This window comes from Muntiacus reevesi, chromosome 16 (assembly GCF_963930625.1).
Source record: "Muntiacus reevesi chromosome 16, mMunRee1.1, whole genome shotgun sequence".
Lineage (NCBI taxonomy): Eukaryota > Metazoa > Chordata > Mammalia > Artiodactyla > Cervidae > Muntiacus > Muntiacus reevesi.
Window position 1 is genome coordinate 1,584,812 of NC_089264.1, and position 20,804 is coordinate 1,605,615.

A 20,804-nucleotide genomic window follows, 5' to 3' on the forward strand; every position below is an offset into this window, starting at 1 on the left:
AATATTATAAGCTTTTGTGTAGGCACAACTATAGAGGTACTGTCTCTCCATAGTCATAACAGTAAGCGGTTGTTTATTGTTATCAGTCTAAGTGAATTTTCCAATATCAACTAATAATCTCTATTAAGCTTATTAATGTTGCTTTATTTAAGGAAAAGGGGAAATGCCTTTATCTTTCTCTCAGTTGAGTATTTGACTTCAGTGATTCACTGCCTCAATCTCTTGTCACCAAAGATAAATGAAATCTACATATAACCTATTGTTACAATGCATGGCAGTTTATAAATAGCTGAATTTTTAGGAACTAATATTAAGTGCTTGAGTGGATCTTAATAAATCATTAATCCGTTTATTACTTGTATATTATTTATCATCTTTTTGTTAAAAGACAAGGAAAAATTGTCCAAACATTGTTTAGTACAGTCGTCATTAATTAGTTAACACTTACCAGAGGGTTTTTTAAACCTTTTCTCACCCAGGGTTATTCTAATGTCAGAGTAGGATAAAAAATATATCTATAGTGACTCTTAACTCTTTCAAACTTAACATTTATCATGTCAGTTAGCTCCTTATAAGAAGAAAGGAGGTGAACAGCTGGTTGTGGAAGTCTGTGCAGCAGCAGCAGAAAAGGAACACAACTTCCAGAAAAATACTCTCTTTCTCTCTTATAATTTAAAATATTTGACATGATTAATGACACATCCTTCTTTACTCCCCCCCCCCCCCATTGGAACTCTATGTTGATATACAGTTAGTATACTTAGCTTAAGAAGTAAATCCTATCTCTTATATTTTTACAACTTTCAGAATACTTTTAAAAGTGAATTCTAAAACACACACAGTGTGCCATGTAGAGAGTTAACAAATCCTGGCCCAATGGTGATATTTTAAACCTAATCAGTACTGGCATTCTTCATAGTACTGGCATTTAAACCTAATCAGCAACCATGAAAAACAGGAGATTTGAGAATGATCTTCTCACATCTAATACAACTTTCAAATTGATTTTCTTTTTAATGATTTTGTCCTGGCTGATCCATATGAATCCTTTTTATGAAGAAAAATAAGCTATCTAGGATTCACTGAAGAACAAAATAAACCCTTGTCAATCATTCTGGGAAATGTTGCAGGCTTAAGCAATTTTAGAGGTAGATATTGAGCCTACTACTTGCTATAAGTGAACTTTGAAATACAGATATATCATCTTCATGAGCTGAAAGGATGTTTAAGCTGCATGTGCACAAAAATTGTGATTTTTTTACCCACTTATTAACCAATATGGAAAAGCTCCAGATAGAGTAGAAACCGAGCAAATTAGACTTGTTTGTTTCTGCACAAAATAAGTTAACATAATTTACCACCACTGGTAGTTTTAGAATAGATAAATTCAGCTTTGTGATTTATTGCCTAAGACATTTTCTTCTTTACTGTAAAGCCTTATGCCAAAATAAAGTGGTTTTGAGACTTGCTGGCCTTTGGTAAATTACTTGCAATTCTGGCAGTTTTGAGCTGAATATTGATTTCTTCATTTATCTTTTAAAACATTTTGATTTGTTATTAGATTTTCAAAAATATTTGGAATAGATCTCATTTGCTTATTTTTTTCTTTCTTGTTATAATTTAAGGATTTGGCTTTCTTCTGTGAATAAGCTGGAATATCTTCAGATATTGCTTAATTGAAAACACCACCAGTGAAGTTTCATTAAATTTTAATTACTATGACTAGTGAAGCATATACATCTGTCTTACTAAGATGATTCTTCTGTAGTTAGTGTTATAATAATAGCTCGGTTTAAGATCAATAATTACATACTTTTTAAAGGTTTTGTACCTGTTAGAAGGTTTTGTACCTGTTAATTTTCTTTCTTGGGAGAGCATATTCTATCTTAGAGTTAAACAAATGAGTTTTATGTCTTATCATTTATGGTGTACCACTTTCTTCTTGTTCTTTATTAAGAGTTGTATAAAACAATAAGTTGAGCCAGAGTTAAGATGGTAGAATAGGAAGACCCTGAGTCAACCTCTTCCCATGAACACAACAAAACAACTGCATGTAGAACAACACTTTCTGGGAATAAACTGAAGACTAGCAGAGTGGCTTACCTACAATCATGCTTATAAACCAAAAGCCGCACCCAGATAGGTAGGAGGGGAAAAGAAGTGATCTAGTCAGTATTCATATCCCTGGTGGGCAACCAAGGATGGGGGTGTCACAAACTAAGAAGTATTCCCTTAAGAGTGAATAATTTGAGACCTACATTGCATAGCCTACCCCACACCAGGGACCAGCTTGTTTTGGAAACCAGTGTGACTTAGAATTGGGAAGGCTGGGAGCTGTAAGAAACTCAGACTCTGCTCTTAAAGGACAAGACTTTTCTCTGCATAAACTTACTCTCAGTCCCAACACAGAGACTGCAGAATGAAAAGTGCCTGTTGCTCTAACTGGCCTGCCATGACCACCCCAGAATATCCCTCAGCCCACAGCAGGATTAATTTCAAACTTCCCACCCCTTCCCAAGGCAGCAGCTGCTGGTGTGCCCTGGGAGAAGCACTGACCTATCTCTCCTTCAGCAGTTCCAGCCCATCCCCACCAAGGCAATGACCCTGGAACTTCCTAGAAAAAGCCTAGCCCAAAGTCATTTCAAATCAAGTTCTCCCACCACAACCAATGGGCACATGCAAACTATATAGGGATGCTCCCAAATAAGGGCATGTTTCAAGAAAGGAATAGGTGATTGTTTTGCCTAGTTTTGTAGAGACAGAGTCCCCCCCCCCCAAAAAAAAAAGAGAGAGAAGAAATATATGACTATATGCCAAACAGAAGAACAAAATGAAGCACGATGGTCACCAAACCAGGGAAATGAATTAAGGAACACAGTGAGAACGTCAACAAAGGATTAAAAAAAAAAAAAAAGAAAAAGAAAAAAATCATTAGAGCAGAAGAATATAATAACTGAAATGAAAAATATGCTAGAAGGAATTATCAGTAGACAAGGTGATACAGAAGCATGGATCAACAATTCAAAAGATAGAATTATGGAAATCACCCAATCAGAAAAAAAAAGAAAAAATAATAATGAAGTAAAAAGAAAAAATGATGAAGATTGTTTAAGGGACCTTTTGGAACAACATTAAAACAGCATCAAATATCAAATATTAACATTCACATTATAAACTTTCCAAAAAAGAAGAGACAAAAAAGTGGAAGAAAAAGTATTGATGAAATAATGGCTAAAAACTCCTAAGCAAAGAAAGGAAACAGATATTCAGGTACAGGAATAACAGTTAGTCCCAAAACATGAACTCAAAGAAATTCATACTAAGATATAATTAAAATGGCAAAAGTTAAAGAAAGAATTCTAAAGGCAGGAAGAGAAAAGCACAAGTCACAACAAGCACCCCCCCCCCCCGCCCGAGGTACTGAAAGGGAAAGGGAAACACACACACACATATACAACCAAGGATATTCTATCCATGATGCTGAGGCTGAAATTCCAATACTTTGGCCACCTGATGCCAAAAGCTGACTCACTGGAAAAAAACCCTGATCCTAAGAAAGATTGAAGGCCAGAGAAGGGGGTGACAGGATGAGATGCTTGGATGGAATCATGACTCAATGGAAATGAATTTGTGCAAACTGAGAGATAGTGAAGGACAAGGAAGCCTGGCATACTGTAGTCTATGTGGTTGCAAATAATTGGACATGACTTGGTGACTGAACAACAACAACAAAAAAGATTAACAATCTGTTGAAAGCCTGATAAAGGTATTCTTAGATAAACAAAGACTAACAGAGTTCATCACCATTAAATCAGCCTCACAAGAAATATTAAATTATCTCCTTTAAGAAGGATAAAGAAATAATAATAAATAAGAAAATACATAAAGGAAGAAGGCTCACTACATATTACAAATACATAAAGGAAAGAGGCAAATAAAAAGTAAATACAGTGGATCAAGCACTTAAAAAGCAAGTATGAACATTTAAATACAAGAGTTGTAAAGTCAGCTATAACTATAATAATTAGTTAAGGGATACACAAGAAAATGCAAAATATGTCAAAAAATAAAATATAGGAAGGGATAAAAAATGTAGAGCTTTTAAAATGTGTTTGAATTTAAATGTTGGTTAAAACAAATATATCTATGAACTGCATGGTAACCACAAACCAAAAAGCTAGTATACATAAAAAATAAAGAAACCCAAAGCTAATACTAAAGAAAATCACTAAACCATAAGGTAAGAAACTAAGAAGAAAAAAACAGAAGAACTTCATAAACAACCAGAAAACAAGAAATAAAGTAACATATAAGTACATATCTATCAGTAACCACTTAAAATGTAAGTAGACTAATTAAACGCTTCAATCAGAAGACATGGTGGTTGACTGGATTAAAAAAAAAAAAATGAAGATCCATTGACAAGCTGCTTACAACTAACTCACTTTAGACCTAAAGACATACATAGTTTAAAAGATAAATGGTGGAAAATATATTTTATGCAAATAGAAGAGAAAATAAAACTAGGGAAACAATATTTTTGTCAGGTAAAATAGACTTTAAAGCAAAGTTTATAACAAAAATGAAAGTAGGGCATTATATAATGATAAGGGTGTTATTCCAGGAAAAGTATATAACATTCATAGACATATATACATGCAACATAAGAAGCACCTGAATATATAAAGCAAATAATAACAGACATAAAGGGAGAAATTGGCAATAATACAATAATTATAGAGTACTTTATCAATGCACTTATAGCAATTGCTGATTTATCCAGATGGAAAATCAATAAGAAAAGAGACCTTGTATGATATAGTAAATCAGATGAACTTAAAAGGTGTCAACAGATTATTCCATCCATAAACAGCAGAATACACACTATTTTCAAGTACCTAAATAGTCTACATAATAGAACACTTGCCAGGACACAAGACAAGTCTAAATACATTTTAAAAGATTTAAACCATTTTAAGCATTTTCTGAACTACAGTGGTATGAAATTAGAAATCAACTAAGGAAGAAAACTGGAAAAAGCACAAGAAAAAAAAAATGTGAAGCCTAAACAACATGTTAATAACAACAACAACAAAAAATCAAAAGGTCCATGAAGAAATCAAAGGGGAAATAAAGAAATACTTTTAGATTAATGAAAATAGAAACAATTTTGTTTTAATCTATGGGATGTAGAAAAAACAATTTTAGGAGGAAAATTTATAGCAATACTGGCCTACTCCGGAAAACAAGAAGCATATCAAATAAACAATGTAATACTGCAGCGAAAGGAATTAGAAAAAGTGAAACAAAGCTCAAAGTTATCAGGAGAAAGTTAATATCAATTATCAGAGCAGAAATATATTAGAAACCAAAAAGACAATTGAAAAGATCAATGAGATTAACAGTTGGTTTTTAAAAAACATAAGTGTAATTGGCAAAACTGTATCCAGAATCATGAAGAAAAAATAGAGAAGGGCAAAATACATTAAATCAGAAATGGAAGAGGATAAATTAAAACCAACACTGCTGACATAAAGATGATTAAGAAGTTCAGTTCAGTTCAGTTCAGTTGCTCAATCCTGTCTGACTCTTTGTGACCCCATGGACTGCAGCACACCAAGCCTCCCTGCCCATCACTGACTCCCGGAGCCTACTCAAACTCATGTCCATTGAGTTAGTGATGTCATCCTCTGTTGTCCCCTTCTCCTCCTGCCTTCAATCTTTCCCAGCATCAGGGTCTTTTCAAATGAGTCAGCTCTTTGCATCAGATGGCCAAAGTATTGGAGTTTCAGCTTCAGCATCAGTCATTCCAATAAATATTCAAGACTGATGTCCTTTAGGATGGATTGGTTGGATTTCTTTGCAGTCCAAGGGACTCTCGAGAGTCTCCCCCAACACCACAATTCAAAAGCATCAATTCTTCAGTGCTCAGCTTTCTTTATAGTCCAACTCTCTGGGAAAACCATAGCTTTGACGAAGAGGTTAATATTAACAATTAAACACTAACAAATTGGACAACCTTGAAGAAACAGGTTAATTCCAAGAAACATATGATTTCCCAAGACTAAATCAGGAAGGAAAATAAACTAGGAGCAGACCAGTTACCAATAATGAAATTTAATCAGTAATTTAAAAGCTTCCAACAAACAAAATTCTGGGAAGAAATTTCATGCTCTACTAAACATTTAAAGTAGACTTAACATTTATCCTTCTCAAACTGTTTCAAAAAAGTGAAGAGGAAGGAATGCTTTTGAACTCATTCCACAAGGTGAGATTTACTCTGTTACCAAAACCAGATAAAAATACCAAAAAGAAAAAAAGAAAAAAAAATTATAGGCCAATATCATTGATGAACATAGATGCAAAAGTTCTCAACAAAATATTGGCAGACAAAACCCAACAATACATTAAAAAAGTCATATAATATGATCAAATGTGATTTATTCCAGGGAGATGTGGATGGTTTAACATTTGCAAATCAATGAATGTGATACACCACATTAACAAATTGAAGAATAAAAATCATGATCAGTTCAATAGATGTTGGAAAAGCTTTTCACCAAATCCAACACCAAATTATGATAAAAACTCAACAAAGTGGGTGTAGAGATAAAGTGTCTTGGTATAATAAAGGTTACATGTAATAAACCAACAGCCAACACCACATTCAATGCTAAAAGCTGGAAACACTCCTTCATAGATTGGGAACAAGACAAGGATAACTATTCTCACCACTTTGATGCAGCATAGTATTGGAAGTTCTAGCCATAGTCATACACACACACACACAAATCAGCACCCACATTTTTGGAAAGGAAAAAATAAAATAGTCATTCTTTATGCATTTTACATGGCACTATTTATAGAAAAAAAGCTAAAAACTCACCCAAAACTATTAAATAAATTCAGTAAAGTCGCAGGATACAAAATTAATATATAGAATTTTACTGCATTTCCATATACTAATAATGAACTATGAGAAAAAGAATGGAAGAAAACAAGCCCACTTATAATTGTATTAAAAAGAATAAAATACCTAGGAATAAATTTAACCAAGGAGGTGAGAACCTATACTCTGAAAATTGTAAGACATTGATGAAAAAAATTGAAAATGACACAGATAAATGGGAAGCTATTCTGTGTTCATGGAATGGAAGAAGTAATGTTGTTAAAATATCCATACTACCCAAAGCAGTGTAAAGCTCCAGTGCAATCCATATCAAAGCATCAATGGTATTTTTCACAGAACTAGAACAAGTAATCCTAGAATTCGCATGAACCTATAAAAGACTCTGAATAGCCAAAGCAATCTTAAGAACAGAGCTGGAGGTATCACAGTCCCTGTTTTCAAACTATGCTACAAAGTTATAGCATACAGTATCAAATCAATACAGTATGGCCTTGGCAAAAAAAAAAAAATGCATATACATATATCAGTGGAACAGACTACAGAGCTCAGAAATAAACCCCCACACCTATTGTCAATTCAGTTCAGTTCAGTGACTCAGTTGTGTCCAGCTCTTTGTGACTCCATGGACTGCAGCACACCAGGCTTCCTCAGCCAACACCAACGCCTAGAGTTTGCTCAAATTCATGTCCATTGAGTTGGTGATGCTCTCCCACAATCTCATCCTCTGTCATCCCCTTCTCCTCCTGCCTTCAATCTTGCCCAGAATCAGATCTTTCCCAATAATCAGTTCTTTGCATCAGGTGACCAAAGTATTGGAGTTTCAGCTTCAACATCAGTCCTTCCAATGAATATTCAGGACTGATTTCCTTGCAGTCCAAGGGACTCTCAAGAGTCTCCTCCAACACCACAGTTCAAAAGCATCAATTCTTCAGCACTCAGCTTTCTTTATGGTACAACTCTTACATCCATACATGACTACTAGAAAAACCACAGTTTTGACTAGATGGACCTTGTTGGCAAAGTAATATCAATTAGTTTATGACAAAGGCAGTAAGAATATATAATGGTAAAAAGATGGCATTTTCAATAAGTGGTAATGGGAAAACTGGACAACTACATGTAAAAGAATCAAACTAGACCATTTTCTTATGCCACATACAAAAGGAAAGTAAAAATCGATTAAAGATTTAAATCTAAGTCCTGAAACCATAAAACTCCTATAAGAAAACATAGACAGTATGCTCTTTGACAACAGGCTTAGCAATACTTTTTTGATCTGTCTACTCAAGGATTGTCAGCAAATGCAAAAATAAACAAATGGGACCTAATGAAACTAAAAACATTTTGCACAGTGAAGAAAGGAATGAAAATGAAAATGCAACATACTGTTGGGGGAAGATATTTGCAAATTGTATATCTGGTAAGGGGATAATATTCAAAAGATACAAATCAAAACCTCATACAATTCAGCATCAAAAAACCAAACAGCTCAATTAAAGAAAAAAAAAAGGGCCAAAGACCTGAATAGGTATTTTTTTCAATTAAAAAAAAGACATACAGAGGAGAAATAGGCATGAGAAAACGTCACAAATCATTAGGAAATGCACATCAAAACCACAATGAGAAAATATCTTACATCTGTCAGAATGGCTACAGTCAAAAGACAAGACATAACTGTTGGTGAGGAAATGTAGAAAAGGGAAACTTTGTGTACTGTTGGTGGGGATATAAATTGGTGCAATCACTGTGGAATACAGCATGAAGTTTCCTCAAAATAATCAGTGATAGAGCTGCCATATCATCCAGCAATTCCACTCGTGGGTACTTTACCTGAAGAAAATGAAAACACCAATTTGAAAAGGTATATGCATTCCCCTCAATGTTCATAGCAGCATTGTTTATAATTGCCAATATATGAAAGCAACCTAAGTGCCCAATGGCAGATGAATGGATAAAGATGTGATTATATATAAAATATGAAATATTCCTCAGATATAAAAAAGTAATGCAATCTTGCTATTTATGACAACATGGATGGAACTGGAGTGTATTGTGCTTAGTGAAAAATGTCAGAGAAAGGAAAATACTATGTTTTCACTTACATATGGAATCTAAATGTAAACAACTATAACAAAACAGAAACAGACTCACAGATACAGAGAACAAACTAGTGGTTAAAAGGAGAGAAAGGGGTAGGGGGCAGGTGTGAATTAGGTAAAGGGGATTAAGAGGTACAAACTGACAGTTATAAAAAGAATAAGTTGTAGGAATGTAATGTACAGCACAGGGAATATAGATAATATTTTATAACATTTTACAAATATTAAATCATCATGTTGTACACCTGAAACTAATATATTATTTAAGTCACTATATATCAATAAAAATAGCAACAGCAAAAACATTACCGTGTATTCTTCCCTGAGTTTAAAATTCAAAATGAGTGCTATCTAAAATTGAAATACAAATAATCAACACATATTATCCCACTAGTATAGGAACTCATATTTTGATATATTTTGTTTAGTATTTGAAATTTATATTTTTATTAAAATATTTATATGTATACATTTATATATAATTAAAAACACATATATACAAGTTCACATTGGAAAGCTACACTTAAGAACATAGGTACGTGATATGTCATTACTCACCTAGATCATGTTATTATTCCATTGCTTTACTGTTGGGTGTTTTAGATTCTGTGCCAGTTTTATTTTCTTGGCTTTTTTGTGTGACAGTTAATACATACAAAATATATGTTACATATTTAAGTGTAAAGAATGATGCTAAAATAAATATTTCTAGGTTATCCACAACCTAATGAAAAAGAGCAATGTTATTTCTTTCCAACTGTAATCCCCTCAACCACTCAGAATTCTTGTTTTCCTTTATATTTTCTTTCACTTTCTTATAGTTTTATCACATATCAAAAATAAATACCTTTCTTTATTTTGCACTCTTAAATATGCTTTTACTGTGGTAAAAGTCACAAAATATAAAGCATGTTATTTTAACCATATTTAACTATAGATTGCACTGGGACTAAGTACATTTACATTGTTGTACAAATTTCACCATCATCCATCCGCAGAATTTTTCACTTTCCTAAACCAAAACTCTGGCCCCATCAAAAGTTGGGTGGTTTTGGCTTTTTGGTATCACAGATCATGTGGTAAGCATTCTGTGTATTTCCCTTGATGCTTATTGTGCAAGTTCTTCTTGTGGAGATCTGTATGTATGTGTTCAGTTATGAGGTCCTGTCCAAATCTTTGCAACCCCATGGACGATAGTCCACCAGGCCCCTCTGTCCATGGAGCTCTCCAGGCAACACTGGAGTGGGTTCCCATATTCTCCTCTAGGGGATCTTCCTGGATCAGGGATCAAACTCAAGTCTCCTGCGTTGACAAGTGGTTTCTTTACCACTGAGCACCAGGGGAAACCTCCTGGGGAAATACTAGCAGCAAAACTGCTGGGTCATCTTTATGCACATATATACTACTTACTTTATGATACAATATTTCATGAAGAGTTGTATCAATTTACATGTTTTCCAGCAATGGAAAATTGCTGTTAATTCACATATTTCTTAATAATTATTATATTTAGAACATTTAACTTTTGTCAGACTAGTGGATATTAAAAAAAAACAAAACCCAAGGTATTTTAATCTGCATTTCTCTGTTCATTTATGAGAGTGTGCTTATTTTCATATGTTTCCTCACCATTCTTTCTTCTTTTTTTATGTATTTTGCTTATCTTTTCATTTTATGTTTCCTTTTAATTGATTTTTGAGAATTCATTATATATTCTGAATATATATTCATTCATTATATGTGCTGCAAACTTTAAAGTTTATTTTTCTTGCCACTTTGTGATTTCTTCAAAATATATGTTTTATATTTTAAGGTATTCATATATGCATTTTTCCATTTTAATGATTGTGTTGCTTGATTTTATGACCTATTAAAGGTCACAAAAATTCTCATTTGTTTTTATATAGAACTTTTCACTATCATCCTGGAACCTATCCTGCACTGATTTCTGTTTATGGAGTGAGATAGCTTATCCAACTCAATTGTTTCACATATAGATAAATACTTGTTCTATAGCTGCTCTAACACATATCACAAAATGGATTAAAACAACACATATTTATGATTCTACAGGTCTGCAAGTGACAGATCAGATGTGAAGCTCACTAGACTAAGACAAGTTGTTACCAGGGTTTCTCTTTTGTAGCTGTAGGTTAGAATTCATTTTCTTGACATTTCCAGCTTTTAAAGACCACCAATATCCTTGTCTGATGGTCCTCTTTCGTTATCTTCAAAGCTAGTAATGTTACATTACTCTGACCTTTATTCCTTGTCACACCTGTCTTTCTGCCCTCAGTCAGAAATTCTCTCCTTTTAAGAATTTGTGTGATTGGATTTAACCCCCTCTGGATAATTCAGAAAAATGTGCCCATCTCAAAGTGTATATTCTTAATTTCATCTGAAAAGTTATTTTCATTATGTAACATAACATATTCACAGGTGAATATAAAGCTGTCTACTGCATCACTTGTCCTAAAATCATTGATTAAATTGTCCATCATTTACTGAGTGACTTGTAGTGACAACCCTATCAATTATCAGAATGCATTTAAGCATTGTTTTTGAAGATTTGTTTATGAATTTATTGGCCGTGGTGGGTCTTTGTTGCTGTGTGCAGGGTTTCCTCTCATTGTGGTGAGTGGGGTCTGCTCTCTAGCTGCAGTGTGCAGACTTATTGTGGTGGCTTCTATGGTTGTGGAGCTCAGGCTCTAGGTGCATCGGTTCAGCAGTTGCAGCTCATGGGATCTAGAACACAGGCTCAGTAGCTGTGGCTCATGGACTCAGTTGCTTCATAGCATGAGGAATCTTCCTGTATCAGGGATTGAACTGTAAGGTGGGTTTTTAACCCTTGGACCATCAGGGAAACCCAAACATTGTCTTTTTATCTTTTTATTCCATTGATTTATCTCTATTCATACATAATGGTACATGAACCTATTATGGCAACTTTGAAAATGGCTCAAACCTGTCTTAAAATTTTCACTTTGTTTTCCCTCTTCTTTAGAAGTAACTTAACCATTTTAGCTCTTTTGTCTTCCATTTATATTTTAGAATCACTTTGTCCCATTTTAAGAGAAATTCTGTAAAAATTTTGATAGGAATTTAATTATATTTTAGATACATTCTGGAATTGTGTTCCCTGGAATCTCAGATGATAAAGAATCTGTCTGCAATTCAGGAAACCTAGATTTGATCCCTCGATCAGGAAGATCCCCTGGAGAAGGGAATGGCAACACCCTCTAGAATTCTTGCCTGGAGAATTCTGTGAACAGAGGGGCCTGATGGGCTATAATCCATGGATTCCAAAGAGTTGTACATGAATGTGGGACTAACACTTTCATTTTTCATGGTGTATAGTTTCTTTTTTCCTTGTTTATAAAAAAATTTTAACATGGATGAATATTCAATGTTATCAAATGTTTTTTCTGCCTTTTCTGGTGTTACTGTGGTAGTTATATGATTTATTTCCTTTCACTAGTTAATGTAATATATTACATTTATGGATTGCTACAACTATTGAAGCAATTTTGAATTTGGGGATAAACCTAATGGTGATATTTATTCAATAGCTATCTTTTGTGTATGACTACTTGTTACAGATACTTTATAAATAGTAGTGAACCAAACAGAAAACGATCTGTCATTATGGAAGTTACACTCCAGAATTTGCAGAAAGACAATAAATAAACACATATATTTATAGGACATTGAGTGGTAAGTAAAATGGAGAATATTAAAGTAGAAAAGAGATTGGATGTGTAAGACTGTAATTTTGAATAAGATGGTAAGGGAGGTTTCCCAGAGAACGGAACATCTGAGAATGGACTTGTAGGACATGAGAAAGCAATTGCTGTGTTTTTTTCTGTGAGAGAAATCTTCCAGGCAGAAGCAACCATAAGGTAAGGCAGACTCCCTGAAGCAGGAGCATCTTGGAGATTTTACTGAACAGCGAGGCCAGAATTGTGGTGGCAGAATCAGCCTAGGGGGCGGTTAGAAGGAGATTAGGCCAAGCAAGGTGTGGCTCTCAGACGGGGACCATTTCTCAGGCCCATGCAACAATTTTACTTTTACTATAAATACTGTGAGTAAATGTGAGAGATTCTAAAGTGAAAAAGGGGACATAATCTGTTGCATGTTTTAAATGAATGTTCCAGCTCTGTGTTAAGAATCAATTGTAAGGTATAGAGCAGAAGCAGAGAAACCATTTAGGAAATTATTGCAATAGGTTTCATGAAAAAAATAAATAACAACAACAACAACAAAAAGTAACATGCCAAAACTGACTTAAGGAGAAATAAATATTTTGAATCTTGCTTTCTCATCTTGAATCAGCAGGTTGAACCTTCCCCTTCAAACAAAAAATGAAAGCTGAAAAAAAACCAGCTCAGACAATTTCATGTGGGAGTTCTAGCATGTAAAGAACAGTTAATTTTACTTTCACAAGAATTTCTTTTAGAGCCCAGAAAATAGGACATACTCTCCACTAATTTTATCATAGTCATATAATCTACCAATTAAAATTAGATTAAAATGATATAAGAAAAGAAAATTAAAGACATATCCCATAATATAAACTCCCAAATCATTAGAAAATGGTAATGAATAAAAAGCTAGTACTTAGTTAATTCATTACTATAGATGTCTCAGACTTAACAGAAATTCTGACCTTTCCTACACGATCACTCAGTCTTTTCTCTAAGTAAATGGCAACTCCATCAAGTCACTGAGATTTCCTACTGCTTGTTTCATCAAATGACATTCAAAATTTAACCATTTCTCATCAGATCCACTATAATCAGCATAGTGCAAGCAATTATGTATATTTTCATTTTTCAAAGTTTAATATGCAGTTTTTTCAGAACTTTCTGGACATATTTTTTTTTTTTTGTATTGTAATAGTACTCATAGTCTGTTCAGGAAAATAGAAGCCATGCTACATATTCCAGTAATAATTTTTTTCATATTAATCCCCTGGAGAAGGGAAAAGCTATCCACTCTAATGTGCTGGCCTGGAGAATTCCATGTACCATAATCCATGGGGGTCACAAAGAATGGGACACGACTGAGCAACTTTCACTTTCAGTTTTCAGGGGCTTATATTACTATTTGAAGTGCTAGGGGGAAATGCACCAGGAAAGTAGCTAGAGAAAGTTAGAGTAGCTCATTTTATACCTCACATTGCAGCCTAAAAGACCAGCTAGGGAGCACACAAGCCAGAGCTTATGGAATTTGTGAAGAGTTTATAAATTCCACCTAGACCAATGGTGGGGGCTTGTGAAGGGATCTGCAAGCTGTCACATCTGCCAAAGCTGCCACATCTGCCAAAGCTGCCATGGCTAATCCCAAACATCCTGAATATGAAGGCTTCATTTTCACTCTCCCTTTAAGTTTTCAAGAGGTTCTTTAATTCGGAAACTCAAATCTGCAATAATTCACACGGAGGGAGACTTTGGTCAGCAGAGTTCCCAGGCTTAAACCAAGATTTTCTTGTTCTTTACTCATAAGTTTGATTTCCTCATTTCTTTTTAATCACATTGACATATTCTTTTCTAATCTATATGCAATAATGCAGATGTGTGGAGTCTTTTCAGGTTTGAATATGCTGCTCATGGTTCTGCTAACTCTCATTGCTTTCTGTTAGTGTTACTGAGTCTAAGCTGTACTCCTTGCTGCTAGTAAATTAAGAGACAAGTTGTTGGGTCAAAGGATGGTGACTTTATTAAGAAAGCCAGCAGACCATGAAGACAGTGGACAAGATTCCCAAAGAACCATCTTCCCTGAGTTAGAATTCAGGCTTCGTTTATACTAATAGCTGAGGAGATGTGACCAATTGCTGCAACTTCTTATTCTTGCAGCTGTCTATGTAGATATGGTCACAATATTCCTATAAACCTCCAGCAAGATAAATATTATTCTCTGTTATGCACCTCTTTAAATCAGTAGAAAAGCATTGTACTTTTCAAGGTCAGAACCTTAAGAAAGGACCTCATGTATGTATCTCAGGCTGCAGCAGCATTCTTTTACATAAGTGTGGAGCCCAGCAGGACTAAGCACAAGTGACAGGGCAGAAGGGTTAGAGCTAAAGGAACAGGTCGAATATGGAGTCAACTTTGTTCTTTTCTGTTTTCATTGTTGTTTAGTTCCTAAGTTGTGTCCGACTCTTCGTGATCCCATGAACTGCAGCATGCCAGACTTCCCTGTCCTTCAATATCTCCCTTAGTTTAATCAGACTCATGTCCGTTGAGCTGATGCCATCCAACCATCTCATCTGTCGCCCTCTTCTCCTCTTGTCCTCTCCTCTTGCCCTCAGTCGCCCTCTTCTACTCTTGTCCTCAGCATCAGAGTCTTTTCCAACAAGTTGCCTCCTTGCATCAGGTGGCCAAAATATTGGAGCTTCAGCATCAGTCCTTCCAATGAATATTTAGGTTTGATGTTCTTTACGATTGATTGGTTTTATCTCCTTGCTGTCCAAGGGACTCTCAGGAGTCTTCTCTAGCACCAAGTTTGAAAGCATAAATACTTCAGCACTCATCCTTCTTCATGGTCTAACTCTCACATCAATACATGACTACTGGAAAAACCGCACTTTTGGCAATATGGCCCTTTGTTGGGAAATTGATGTCTCTGCTTTTTAATACTATGTCTAGGTTTGTCATAGCTTTTCTTCAAAGGAGCAAGTGTCTAATAACTGTGGGGCTGCAATAACCATTTGCAGTGATTTTGGAGCCCCAAATCTGTCACTGTTTCCAGTTTTTCCCAATGTTGCGACCAGATACCATGAACTCGTTTTTTGAATGTTGAGTTTTAAACTGGTTTTTTCACATTCTTCTTTCACCTTCATCAAGAGGCTCTTTAGTTCCTCTTCATTTTCTGCCATTAAAGTGGTATCATCTGCATATCTGAGGTTGTTGATGTTTCTTCCGGAGCTCTTGGTTCCAGTTTGCAATTCATCCAGCCCAGTCCTTTGTATGATATACCCTGCATATAAGTTAAATAACCAGAGCAACAGAATACAGCCTTGATGTACTCCTTTCCCAATTTTGAATCAGTCAATTGTTCCATGTCCAGTTATAACTGTTGGTTCTTACCCTACCTACACGTTTCTTATGAGACAGGTAAAGTGGTCTGGTATTCCCATCTCTTTAAAACTTTACCACAATTTGTTATAATACACACAGTCAAAGGCTACATTAGCATGAATATTGTGATTTTTGTATTAGAGGTTCATGGTTTTTGAGATGATTCTTGGAGGTCTAGTTTGATGAGGTATTCTTCCAAAGATTTTATTTCCAACAGACTTTTGGACAGCTCTGAGTGCAGTTTGAATTAAACCTGAGAGTAGTTTGAATTAAATTCTCAGCTTGCATATTTGCACAACATACAGAGTGTGGATTCAGGCTGAAACCTGTTTGAGAGCTGAATTTTGCCTACAAACGACACAGGGACCATTTTTCTATCCACTGGCAGCTGAGGCCATTGGAAAGCATTGTCTCTCTTGCAGGATTTATTTATTTTCTATTTTTAGTTCACACTTCACTGAGTGCATAGCACTTATGTGAGACTCTCAAAGCCAGTTTTGTACTTCGTGTGCACCCTAGCTGTGTCCCCTTCCCTACTGAGCATATTCCATGTGACTCAGGGTGTCACTAGTTATTATGGTCATTTCAAAGTTGGGGGCTGAGTCACTCACACGATGCTTGGCTAGCTTCAGTTCCCTTGGATGGTTGGCCGGAGACAGTCTTCAGTCTCTTGCACGTGGACCTTCCCACTGGGTGGCTCACAACAAGGCAGTTGGCTTCATCCAAGTGGGAGGGTGAGAGTGAGGAACAGAAAGGCTGGATGGGAGGGAAGTCACAGTATTTTATAACCTAATTTCGGAAGTGACATCTCATTACTTTTGTTATATTCTACTCAATAAAAGTAAGTCAACAGACCCAGGCCACTCTCAAGGGGAAGGGGGTTACACAAAGTTATACAAACTAGGAAATGAGATCATTAGGAGCTATTTTATAAGCAGGCATAGTATCTTATCCAGAATATATCTCATTCAGCACTGCAAATATGATCTTCTCTTGTCTCTCTAAAAAGAAATGACTGTTCTATATACTCCCATCTCTCATTTTTTCTCTCTCGTCCCAGACTTCTGGTTAGATAACTGTGTCTGTCTTGATTTTTCATGAATAATGGACTGTGATGTTCACATCATTTCATTCCACCAAATTTTAGCAGCTTATTCAATATTGAGCATATAGGTGGCTCTCAATGAATATTTCTTATATTGCTGAATAGAATTAGTATCATACCTCCTATGTTTCTGAACCATCAAGAAGAATTTATCATGTCTGTATTTTAATGACTGGTTCTATTAAAAGTTGTTTTTGTTCATTTTATTTTGTTAGGCTAGAATACAAATATTTAAGGCTAAAATAAACTTGCTTGAGCCATAGCCCTCAGTTTGTATATATAACCCCTGTCTTTATATGCAAGATTCCTCTTGAAATGGACAACCCAACCTTTGGAGGAAATTCATCAATCTTCTGTCTTTTGCTTGACGACAAAAATAAATATTAAATTTGCGCATTTACAGAAATAAACCTGATGGTGAAAGGGTCACGTAGGTTATGAGACCCCTTGGCACTGCTTAGCACAACACTGATAAATGTGATCCCCAAGAACTCTGTGGATTAGAATCTCAGAGGCAGGATGTGAGCATTTATGTGTTTTGCAAAGGTACCTAAATGTGTGATTTAAGGCTGTCATAGCAATTAATGTTGCCAGTTGGAAATGTTACTGGTTTTCTATCATCATCATCATAATATTAATCAATGTGTGCTTAGTCAATCAGTCGTGTCTAACTCTTTGTGAGCCCATGGACTGTAGCCCACCAGGCTTCTCTGTCCATGGGTTTCTCCAGGCAAGAATACTGGAATGGGTTGCCATTCCCTTCTCCAGAGGATCTTCCCAACCCTGGTACTGAACCCAGGTCTCCTGCATTGCAAGCAAATTCTTCACCATATGAGTTACAGACAAGTTCCTAATAGTCAATATTAGTTAATAAATTAATTATAACAAACAATAATTGCTATCAATTTTTAATTAACCACAACTGCTAGTTTTCTTTTAATTGTTATTTACAGTTTTCCAATGTCATTGCATTCATCTTGCTTGACTCTCAGTCCCAATTTGGGTTAGGTGAGATAGCAATGCTGTGGTCCATGATTTCTTTTCTTTGTTTAATTTTTTAACATTCTGGCAAAATGTGGCCCACCCTAGTTGGAAGGTGTTGAATATGCTACTGAGGAAGAGCAGAAGTGTCTGGGCCAAAAGTGCAGTGCTCAGCTGTTGATGTGTCTGGTAGTGAAGGTAGAGTCTGATGCTGTAAAGGACAGTATTGTATAGCAACCTGGGGTTTTAGGTCCAGAATCAAGGCAAATAGGGCATGGTCAAGCAGGAGATGGAAAGGCTGAACATCAGTGTCTTAGGAATCAGTGAACTAAAATGGATGGGAATGGGACAATTTAATTCAGATGGCCATTCACCTATGACCTATATCTACAACTGCAGGCAAGAATCCCTCAGAAGAAATGGAGGAGTCTTCATAGTTAAAAAAGGAGTCTGAAATGCAGCACTTGGGTACATTCTCAAAAACAACAGAAAAATATTGCTTTGTTTCAGTAATCCAAGTCTATGACCCAACCACTGATGCTGAAGAAGCTGAAGGTGACCCGCTCTGTGAAGACCTACAATACTTTCTAGAACTAACACCAAAAAATATGTCTTTTTCATCATAGGGAAATATAAGGCAAAAGTAGGAAGTCAAGAGATACCCAGAATGACAAGCAAGTTTGACCTTGGAGTACAAAATTAAGCAGCGCAAAGGCTAACAGAGTTTTGTCAAGAGAACATGCTGGTCTTAGCAAAAACCTTTTTCCAACAATTCAAGAGACAACGCTACACATAGACAGCACCAGAAGGCCAATTCCAAAATCAGACTGATCATGTTCTTTGCAGCCAAAAGTGGAGAAGCTCTACAGTTAGTAACAACTATACCTGAGTAATACACTGAGCTCCTTACTGCAAAATTCAGGCTTAATTGAAAAGAGTAGGGGGAACTACTAGACATTTCAGGTATGGCCTAAATCAAATCCTTTATGATTATACAGTGGAGGTGACAAGTAGATTCAAGAAATTAGATCTGGTAGATAGAGTGACTGAAGAACTATGGAAATAAATTTATAACATTGTACAGGAGATGGTGACCAAAATCATCCCAAAGGGGAAAAAATACAAGAAGACAAATGGTTGTCTGAGGAGGTATTACACATAGCTGAGGAAATCAAGATCACCCAGAGAAATATCAATAACCTCAGATATGCATATGACACCACAGTTAAACAGCAGAAAGCGAAGAACTAAAGAGCCTCTTGATGAAAGTGAAAGATGAGACTGAAAAAGTTGGGCTTAAAACTTAGCATTCAGAAAACTAAGATCATGGCACCTGGTTCCATCACTTCATGGCAAATAGATGGGGAAACAATGGAAACTGTGACAGATTTTATTTTCTTGGGCTCCAAAATCACTGCAGATGGTGACTGAAGCCATGAAACTAAAAGACGCTTGCTCCTTGGAAGAAAAGCTATGACCAACATAGACAACATATTAAAAAGCAGGGACATTAATTTGCCAACAAAGTTTCATATAGTCAAAGCTATGGTTTTTCCAGTAGTCATTTATGGATATGAAGGTTGGACTAAAATGAAAGCTGAACACCAAAGAATTGATGCTTTTGAACTGAGGTGTTGGAGAAGGCTCTCAAAATTCCCTTGAACAGCAAGGAGATCCAACCAGATCATCCTAAAGGAAATCAGTCCTGAATGTTCACTGGCAGGACTGATTCTAAAGCTGAAACACCAAGACTTTGGCCACCTGATGCAAAGAACTGACTCATTTGAAAAGACCCTGATGCTGGTGAAGATCAGCTGGTGAAGATGGGAAGAGAAAGGGATGACAGAGGATGAGGTGGTTGGGTGGCATCACCGACTCAATGGACATGAGTTTGAGTAAGCACCAGGAGTTGGTGATGCACAGGGAGGCCTGGCATGCTGCAGTCCATGATGTCACAAAGAGTCAGACATAACTGAGCTACTGAACTGAACTGAGGAATGAAGGGAGGCCAAAGTTAGGGGAGAAAGGAAAACATATACCCAACTGAATGCATAGTTCCAAAAAAACAGCAAGGAGAGATGAAAAGTCCTCAAATGAACAGTGCAAAGATAAAGAGGAATACAATAGAGTGGGAAAGACTAGAGATATCTCTAAGAATTCTGGAGATATCAAGGGAACTTTTCATGCAAGGATGTGCACAATAAAGGACAGAAATGGTAAGGACCTAACACTAACTAAAGGAGACAGTGAAGGACAGGGAAGCCTGGCATGCTGCTGTCCATGAGTTTACAAAGAGTTGGACAGGACTGGGTGACTAAACAGCAACAACAATATTACATTGAGTAATCTGAGTTTATAGAAGGTTAAGATAGTTGTCAAGCTGATGCATTCAGAAAAGGTAGTCTGGACCAGATTTGTATCTCTCAGAAGTGACCTGTGTGCCTAGAGCTTTCTTGACTACTTTAGCACTTTATTTTGACCAGGAGACATCCACTCACTCACTCACTTGTTCGTTTATTACTTGTTTGGTATTACTGCATATTCCAGGCACTATATTGACTGTATGTAGAAGTGAACAGAACAGACATGGTCCCTGCCTTCGTGGCAGAAACTGATGTTAAATAATGACA